The sequence below is a fragment of the Platichthys flesus genome, chromosome 17, assembly GCF_949316205.1.
Source record: "Platichthys flesus chromosome 17, fPlaFle2.1, whole genome shotgun sequence".
Taxonomy (NCBI): Eukaryota; Metazoa; Chordata; class Actinopteri; order Pleuronectiformes; family Pleuronectidae; genus Platichthys; species Platichthys flesus.
Genome location: NC_084961.1, coordinates 85,034 through 95,000, shown reverse-complemented (window position 1 = coordinate 95,000; position 9,967 = coordinate 85,034).

Here is a 9,967-nt window from a genome sequence, read left to right as displayed (position 1 = left end):
TTTGTGTGTCTGTCGTTTACTGATTTGTTGAAACGTCCCTGGTTAGAATGTTTGTTTGTGACAAACCGGTTAAAACAAGCAGAGATACAGTTTGACCTTTGACCCGACGATCTGTTGGTTCAACTGGTCTCTGAGGCTGAAAATAAAAAAGTCTTTAATAATAACTTTATTAGTTTTTAAATCTAAACGGGTGAAAACAACAACTTCAACAAGTTAATGTTATTGATAAAAAACAAACCACAGCACTTTTACTTTATAGTGTTGATAAAACTTAAAATAACTTTAGTCCGGTTAGGGTCAGGGTTTAACCCTAACATTTTCAATACTTGGGTTTTATACTAATGTCAAATGAACGAAACTTGTATATAAAGACAATCAATGACTGTATCAATCTTCATCAGACTCACTGAGTCACTCCTCTCCTCTAACACAACCTTTAACACAACTATTCACTGAGCTTCTATTTCCCAACTTCCTGTTTGTGACTGTGGCTCCTCTGAGGAGGATCTACGTCTTCTTATTCTTCTTATTTTTATTAATATTATCATCACCATCCTCCTCCTCCCTCCTCAGTCTGTCTTTCACTTATTTTGTATTATTAGTTTAATTTATGTTCTGTTTTATTTGTGGTCCATTCTGCGTTGTTGGTGTTTAAAATTCGGTCTCTCGCTTCGTTCTGATCACATCCTTTTGTGTCTAGATCAGTTTAAAGAAATCAAATATAAATGCAGTTAAAACAGGTCAGTGGGGATATAAATACTCTGACAGCTCTTCTTCTCTTTTCTTTCTTCCCTCCATCGTCACTCGTCTGTGGACTATCAGGTTCACACTGAGCAGTGCACCCTGGGACATTTGGGGGGGAAACGTGAGGACAGATTTGCCATCGCAGCATCCTGCTCCTGACTGCAGACTGTTTTCATCTTTACATGTGGATCAGAAACATCTGAGATCAGCTGATTAAAGCTGAGTCTAAAAACCGCAATAGTCCAATAGTGTCCAGACATTTTCCTGCTGTTTTCTAACATTTTACCAGGAGGCTGCAGGAGAAGAAATGTCCAGAGACACTGACTAAGACGTTTGTTCTCACATACACAATTTACAGAACAAGTCAGGAACATGTCAGTAACACGTCAGGAACATGTCAGTAACACGTCAGGAACACGTCAGGAAATCGATCAGACTTTGTCTTATAAAAGATATGAAAGGAAACCAAGAGGGACAAGGTGGCAGCGGATTAACTACATGAAATTAATAACATTTCTTTTCTCATAATTTCATATCATGAATCCCTCAGTAAAGACGAGCTGGACGTGGATGATTGGAAGAATAAACCTGTTATATTTCAGTCATATAAATGTCACTGATTTCCTACTTACAGGAGACGTGTCAGAGAAAATATTTATTAAGAGTTTTTAATTAAAAAAAAGTGACCAACTGAACCTGACTCATTGTTTAAAGTCTTTCATGTCTACCATGTCATGGGTGGATGAAGAAGTTTCTGGATCCGAGAAAGTAAACAACATGAAACCATGGAGGAGCATCACACACCCATCACACGCTGAGGTCGGCAACACAGACCTGCAACACCTGACCCCTCACACAATGTCTCACAAACAATTCAAGTAACAGCAATGAATAAAATAGAAAATGAGAAGTTGGGCCTCACCCCCCTGCAGTGGCAGCGGACCTCAGAGAATCCATCCGAATGTGGTTGGATGGTTTGTTGCATTTTCTTCTTGTCTCCTCGCTCTGTGAGGAGGACGCTGTGAGCACCGGCTCGTCTAGCTGCTCTAGTGATGGACCTGAGCTCGATAGGAGACTGAGATGATGATGGAGACGTGAGGAGGGACGAAGTCTATATATATGTGTTTGTATATGTTTCTCTGTGTGTGTGCCTGTATATGTTTGTCTGTGTGTGTGTCTGTGTGTGGGTCTGACAGTTTGACTGACAGCAGAGCTGAGGATCAAACTGCTGAATAATAGAAAAAACTTCCAGAATAAAAGAAACATTTCCAGCTGCTAGAAGCAGGAAGAACATCTGGTAAAACATCTGGGATTGTTTTTATAATCAAACTGTTCATGAACCAGAAAAGATCTGAATCTAATCTCATTGTTTCCATCACATGTCATTTCCATGAATTCTCACTGTGTCTGACAGTTTTAAACCCTGGTGGCTTCCAGCTGAGCTGCAGGAACAACAAATACAAATAAAATGTTAAACTGGGCCTGGTGCAATGTATAAACAGAGCTACCGTGTTATTGTGCATTCAATACTAAGCTATTCAAATAATACACAGGTTAATATATTCATGTTTTTTTCATTGACTGACAGATAACGTCTTCTGCCTCCATTTAACTGTTGGATTCATGTTAATGTGTATTTAAAGACATTTAACTTTGTGAGGGGAAAATTGGTTGAAATTTCTTTTTACAAATTAAAAAAATATAAAAAATTGTCTAATCAACCCAAAACGTTGCGTCCCCCCTGCAGTACCTCCGCGGGCCGCCTAGGGGTCAGGGACCCCTGTTGAAGACCTGTGCTCTAAAGCAGGGGTCTTCAACGTTTTTCAGGCCAAGGATCCCAAACTGGTGGAGAGATGGAGAAGGGACCCCCTACTTTATATATTGAAAAAAATTGTGCTTTATATCAAACTAGGCCTAGTGCCATATATAAACATAGCTACCCTGTTATTTTGCATTCAATACTAAGCTATTCAAATATAACACGGGTTCATATATTCGTGTTCATTTTAAACATGTGCACGCCACAGGGTGGCCATGTCACTGCCATTATTAAACATACATCTTGCATACAACACTGAGCTATTAAAGTAATTCACAGATTCATGTTTTCATTTTAAATATACATGTAGAAGAGACAGTGAATCCTCAAGCCATCTGTGGATGCCACACATACTCCCACATTAGTGAGATGTCGGACCCTGATGGGTAGCACACAACTTATCTAATCTTGGACGGATGGAGGTTGTCAGGCAGAGGGTCAAATCAGCCTCACAATATGTTGGATGCATGTTAATGTGTATTTAAAGACATTTAAATTTGTGGGAAAAAAAATTAAAAAAAAATTGTCTATCAACCAAACATTTCGCGACCCCCCTGCAATACCTCTGCGGACCCCCTAGGGGTCGCGGACCCCCTGTTGAAGACCTGTGCTCTAAGCATACGTCTTATGTTTATCCAGCAGAGGGCAGTGTTGCTTCAGAGAGGACTCCTTCTGCTTCCTGTTTCCTCTTCATCACCAGCAGGAAGTGAATTTAAATAAACATGGGTTAAAGTAACACATGTTTGACTGTTTTAATGAATTTATTGAAGTTCACTCGTTTACCACAATCAAAAAAGTCATCACACAATGATTTGCAGAGAGAAAATATTTTCCTTCATTAAAGTTATTCATGAAGATATTTTCTTCTTTTATTGAATGAATGTATCTTTTTCTGTTTAATGTTGATATTTCATTTGATTCAAGTTTGCTGACATGTTGTGTACGTTGTGTTCACAGAGGAAGAAAGTGACGTTCACATGATGCATGCTGGTCCATATCACAATGCATGCTGGGTAGAGTTTTTGTCCGACTTTAAGGTCACGTGACCTTAAAACATGGCGTTTGTGTGTGTCACAAAGCGACACCCGTTCAGATGTGTGTATGGTTATGACGTGTAGATTGTGTTGTGTCTGCATCAGCAGCAAGTGAAGCAGAGTCCGTTTGTAGTTGTGTGAGCACCTCACGCTTTGTGAGTTCATTGTTGTTTGATGTGATGTGAATGTTGATGCTCGACTTCTCCACCGGACGAATAAATATGATCCCAACCCCAACGTGGATCCTGGTCTTGATGGTGGATCCTGGTCTTGATGGTGGATCCTGATCGTGGTGGTGGGTCCTCACATGTGTCTCTGAGGTTTCTACCTTCTTTACCTGTTTTAGTAGCTTGACTCTGGTTGAGGGAGAAGGACAGAGGACGTCTCACCTTGTTAAAGACGATGAGACAAACACAGATCAAATTTGATTGATTGATTGATGTCATAGTAGTCAAAAAAATGATTGTTTTCATAAATATATTCAAGTAACTGTCCTGTTGTAAAGATGACATCACATCACTTGTTAACATGGCGACGTGATAGTGATATCATCAGCTGTTTTCACACCGGGGGCCGCTCATTAATTATGTGCATATTCATAAGACTGATTTGCTAATGAGGAGCAGGAGGTCACGCGCTCGTTAAGATGATTGACTCTCACAATTCCCCCTGGGAGTCCAAACACATTCAGGTTTTTATCGAGTCAGTGAAGTTCCTCATCTTAATGTTTTTTTGTCAATGGCTCAAAAGAGAGACACAAGTGAAATTCACGACTGAATGAAACTCGACATCTGAATCTGAACGATGTTAAGAAGTGAATAAAAAGCAGCAGTTAACAAAAGTGAAAAACAAGAGATATAACAAAACAGAGAAAAGTTACCGGCTCAGGGATTTCTCTCCCAGCTACAGAACAATCCAGGATTGTATGGGGTTCCGTTTGTAAAGCTGCTCACGATGAAAATAACAGAAACGTCACATTTAGCTTCAAACCATGTTTAAAAAACTGGTGTGAATTTTTGAGAGTCACTTTTTTGCACATTTACAGCAATATTTGTCAACTTAGAGATATATTAAATATTAAAATCCAAATGTTAAATGTTAAACTTAAATGTTAAATGTTAAATGTTAAATGTTAAATCTAAATCTAAATCTAAATCTAAATGTTAAATCTAAATGCTAAATCGAAATCTAAATGTGAAATCTAAATGTTAAATCTAAATCTAAATCTAAATGTTAAATCTAAATGTTAAATCTAAATGTTAAATCTAAATGTTAAATCTAAATGTTAAATCTAAATGTTAAATCTGAATCTAAATCTAAATGTTAAATCTAAATGTTAAATCTAAATGTTTCGGGTGAAACTAAATATTTAACTAATATGCAGCTTCAAATGCCGGTAACAGGAAGTAACGAATAAAAGCTCGAGGAGGTCAGAGTTGCACCTTTTACTTCACTTCTCCCTCTGTAAATATTTCAGGATCTTTTACAGTCATGAGAAGAAGAGACTGGGGACCATGAACCATGTGGAGAAGTTTAGTTAGTGATAACAGTGTGTGTCTAAGTGTGTGTGTTAGTGTGTGTGTGTGTGCGTGTGTGTGTGTGTGTGTGTCGTTGCGTGCTCGTTTATCCTAACTATGAGAAGAGTCGGTCGCGGTTGGGTTCAATCAAGTATTCATTAAGAAGCAATGAAAAGGTGTGAAAAGTTACAGCAAAGCAATAGCCACTGAACACACGAGTCGCCCCGCGAACAGACAGCATCTGTAATATTTGATAACAGAAGGTATAATTTGATTGGTCAATATAATGAAGGGGAGTCGCCACAATTTACTCAGTTCTCTCTTGTTGGTGCGCATGTGTAGTTCCAAGACTCTCTGCACAGGAACCAGGAAGTGACAAGGAACCGCTCCCAGTCACACTAACCCTAACCCTAACCCTAACCCTCTGACAGTCGCTGGACAAATCTCCACACCATGACAATTTGATTTTGTGTTTCATAAACAAGCTTTGACTTGGCTGACGCCTGGCAGAGAGCAGCTGACATTTACAGATCATTATAATTTTTTTCATTGACTAAAGCAGATGAAGTTCTCATCCCCATTTCAACGAATCTTTTCTGATGATATCTTTATCCTTCTGCTGCTTCCTGACCTTTGACCCCTGAAAGTGAGAATGAATAGACATTGACCCCCCCCTTGAAGCCGCTCTATAATCTTCGGAGATGTTTTCTTCCTCTTTTTTTTTTTTTTATTTTCTTTAGTTCCTGGTGTTTCTCTGCAGAGATGAGAGGACATACACATGATAATATTAGAATTTACTCATTACACAAACACACTCACACGCACACTGCATGCCTCATGTTATTAAATTATTTTGACAATTTAATCCTGTTTGTTTGATTTTCAGTCAAATCAACGTTGTTTCTTTCTGTCAGACACTGATGTTGAAAGTTGTGTCTGTTTAAACTGAAAACACCTTTTTCTCGTTTCATTTTAAACATGAAACTTTGATGTGACCGTTGGAGTAAAGAGCAGCTACTGTCTGTCTCTATCTTCTGTTATAACAATGTTGTTTTTTAAAAGAAAACTCTGAGTAAATGTTGAGTCAGATTTTCTCTGCACCCTGCTGCCTTTCCTAGTTCCTTTCCTAACTCCTCACTGCTTCTATCTTCCGTATAACGTTTTCCATTGGTCAATGAAAAAAGTGGTTAGGAATCGATGACTTTGACTTTCTGAACGCAGCCTCAGATCTGTCGTCTTCTCCTTTGTAAATTACCTTTGATGTCGTAACGTGGGAGTCAGATGATCTTTGATGTTTTGTTGTCAGGATGTAAATCAGGACTCTGGAGGATCACACAGATAACAAGCTGATTCCAGATTTAGGTCACAGTATTTATTAAAGTTTCAGTTACTTTCACCAAACTGTTTCACATGGAGCTCGTTAGCATGCTAATGTCATGCTAATGTCATGCTAATGTCATGCTTGTCTGCTAGTTGTTTGATCAAAGTGTGTTGGAATGAAAATGTTAACTTTTGTTTGTCGCTGGGCAGATTTAAAAAATAAATGTAAATTCATTACAACAGGAAGTGACTGTGGGTGGGGCTACGTTCTCACGTAGAAGCTAACAGTAAGCAGAGGTGGTGCTGCCACCATGTGGCTGCAGGGATGTAAACACATTTCACTGTGAATTTTCCTGTTTCATTTTGAAATTCATCTTTGATTTTCAAGGTAAATAAAATAAATAATAAGAATATTGAAAAATATGTTTATTTATAAAACGTTTTTAATTATAAAAACGTTTGTATTGATCATAGGCGTGTATGACTTGGTCCGACTGTCTGATGTGATCTGCTTGAGACTTCAGGGGCGGAGTAAAAAACCAAGATGAAAGTCTCACTGCGTCAGAGACAAGAACAACCAACGATCTCAGATAAGTTATTAAAATCCATGTGTTTCTGAACAAAGTACAAAGATCTTCTGCTGGCCACAACTTTTCAGCTCTGTCTCTCTGTCCATGTGTCTCTTGTGTGTCTGTCCACACACACACACACACACAGACTAATTCACATCCCTCCATCTTCAATTTCAATAAAGCATCACACTTTTCAGTCTTCATTTGACTGTAAAGCTACGAATGAAACAATATAATTATAAAAGAAACCATTAGTTTGAAATATTAAAATAAAACTGTCCTCTGAGACGATGGAGTTTTTGAATAGATCAGCGTGTAGGAGACAACTTTAAATTGTTTATGTTGTGATAGAAAATAAAGGATGACTAGAACTATTTATATTTAAAAGGTGATAAATAAACAGTGTCAGCAGGTTTATGAGCTCCTCTGAAAGCACAGAGTTCCACTCGCACAGTAGCTGTGATCTTTTTCCCAGGATTCACTTGTGAGCGTCATTGGTGTTCAGGATGAACGCCGCGCCGCTCACCGACAAACCGCCGTTCATCTTTCATGAGTCACTCGTTTTGTCTCAGCGGAGGTGGAGTCAGAAACAAAAGAGTTGGTCCTGACTCAGTGAAGAAAAAATATTCTTTCCTCTCAAAGCTGCTGACAGTAAAGTGATTGATGAATGACGGAGGAATAGCAATAGATTCTGGAGCAGAACTCAAACTCGATAAATCTGCTGAATATTAAAAAGTTTGTTCATTCTCTGTCATATTAATAACTGATTAAACTCTGATTTCTAATTGGATCTATGTCGCGTCCCCGCGAACCGGTAGTTTCTGATCAAAAAGATCATTTGTTTCTTCCTTGAGTCCTATGGTCATTTTCCATTGGCTACACTTCCTCCCTTAGCTATAGTTTTCTATTGTACTACATGAACTGGAGCAGTTGTAGGTGTGGTGTTTAAAGGAGTGAATATTAATTATCTCAAAGCACCGACACATTTAATCAAATCAGTGGTTTTCATTTCCTTCCCATAGAAGATCAACAAAACGATCTTTTCTTTGTGGTTCTCATTTCCTCCGTAAATTACTTTTTTTGTTGTGAGTCATCAGCTTCACAAACACAACAGTAATTACATTTCTGTTTGGGTTTGAGAACAAAACCGTCTTCGTCTGTTGGAGTCAGTCTGAGTGTGAGCTGACAGCTCATTGCTCACCTCAACCGTCATCGTGACATCACGCCCTCCTCGTCCTCGTCCTCCTCTTCCTCCTCCCCCACCTCCCTCATTCCTTTTTCTTCCCTCATCCCTCCTTCCTCCTCATCTGTGTCTCCCTTGAGTCTCATTAGACGATGAAAATCGACTTAATGAAGAGATTTACAACAGACCTCAAAACCACCTCTTCTTCTTGTTCTTCTCCTTCCTTGTGTTCTTCTTCTCGTTCTTCTTCTCGTTCTCCTTCTCGTTCTTCTCCTTCCTTGTGTTCTTCTTCTTGTTCTTGTTCTTGTTCTTCTTCTCGTTCTTCTCTGAGATTCTAGTGTTGCCTTCATCCCAATCAACAACACACTATTGTCAAAGGTCATCGTGGGAATGAAGTGATGACGTCCTGAGGATTTTCTTATTTCAGCGACAGGACAGGAAATATTCAGCAGATACGACTGAATAGTCTTCATCGTTCTTCAGCATCAGAGCTGACTCTGTTGCTTCTCCGTCCATCCTCCTGAGCCCTGACACTGCTCCTCCATCTCTATGTTCTGAATAACATCTCTTCTTCATCTTTATATGAGATGGAGGTTGACAAGCAGTGAGGAAAGTGAATGAGCAGATCCATTTTCAATCTTCAAAGTGTGAGAGAAAAGGGAGGAAGAGTGAGTCGGGAGGTTGACTCATAAATCTAATATATACACAAAGATTGAAATGATAGTGAGGAACTGAAAGTACATCACTTTAAAACGTTTTAAAAGACAAATGTAAATAAAACTAAATTAATCAAATTGACACTTTACATTGAACAATAATCAATAAACCACCACGACCAACGAAAAACCTGTTTTTAAAAGAGTTTGTGTGTTTTTATCCAGAATTGATGGTTTCAAAGTGTTGCTCTCTACACATCTACCACACACACTCACACACACACGTAAATATACAGCAACATGTCAGGTCTTTATGTCTGAAAACCGATTAACACAAGTGTGTCAGGAAATGTTACCTTTTAGTTATTTTTACAATAAACTCAAAGCTTTTTGTGACACTAAGACAAAGTGTGTATGTATGTGTGAGTGATTGTGTGTGTGTGTGTGTGTGTGTGAGTGTGTGTTTTTGTTTGTGTGGGTGTCTGTGTGTGTGTGTGTTTGTGTGTGTGTGTGTGTTTGTGTTTGTGTTTGTGTTTGTGTTTGTGTTTGTGTGTGTGTGAGTGTGTGTGTGTGAGTGTGTGTGTGTGTGTGTGTGTGGGTGTGTGTGTGTGTGGGGGGGGCACAATGCTTTGCAGCAGAGAAGAATCCTGATGATGAAGACTCTAATGAACTTTCTGCTGCGTCATGATGAAGCTTCTGACCAGCAGTGGAGAAGAAATGACTCAGCAGGTTTTAACTGATGTGTTGCTGTGTGTCACATTTATTTGTGGGTGTGTGTGTGTGTGTGCCTGTGTGTGTGTGCCTGCGTGCGTGTGATTGTCAAAACAGACTCAACCATCAATCAACCTGACATGTCAACTTGAATGTGTCTGAGGCTCCGCCCACACTAACATGTTTCCCCTCACTCATCACTGCTAAGTTACGCCTGGTGGAGTTCTGATGTAAACTGGTGTGAACTGGTGTAAACTGGTGTGAACTGGTGTAAACTGATGTGAACTGGTGTAAACTGGTGTGAACTGGTTTGAACTGGTCTATATTATTATAAAGATTATTTATAACTCTATAGTTATATCGCGAAGTAGGAAATAGTGAGTGAGGGTTTTCAAACACAAACATAAAGAC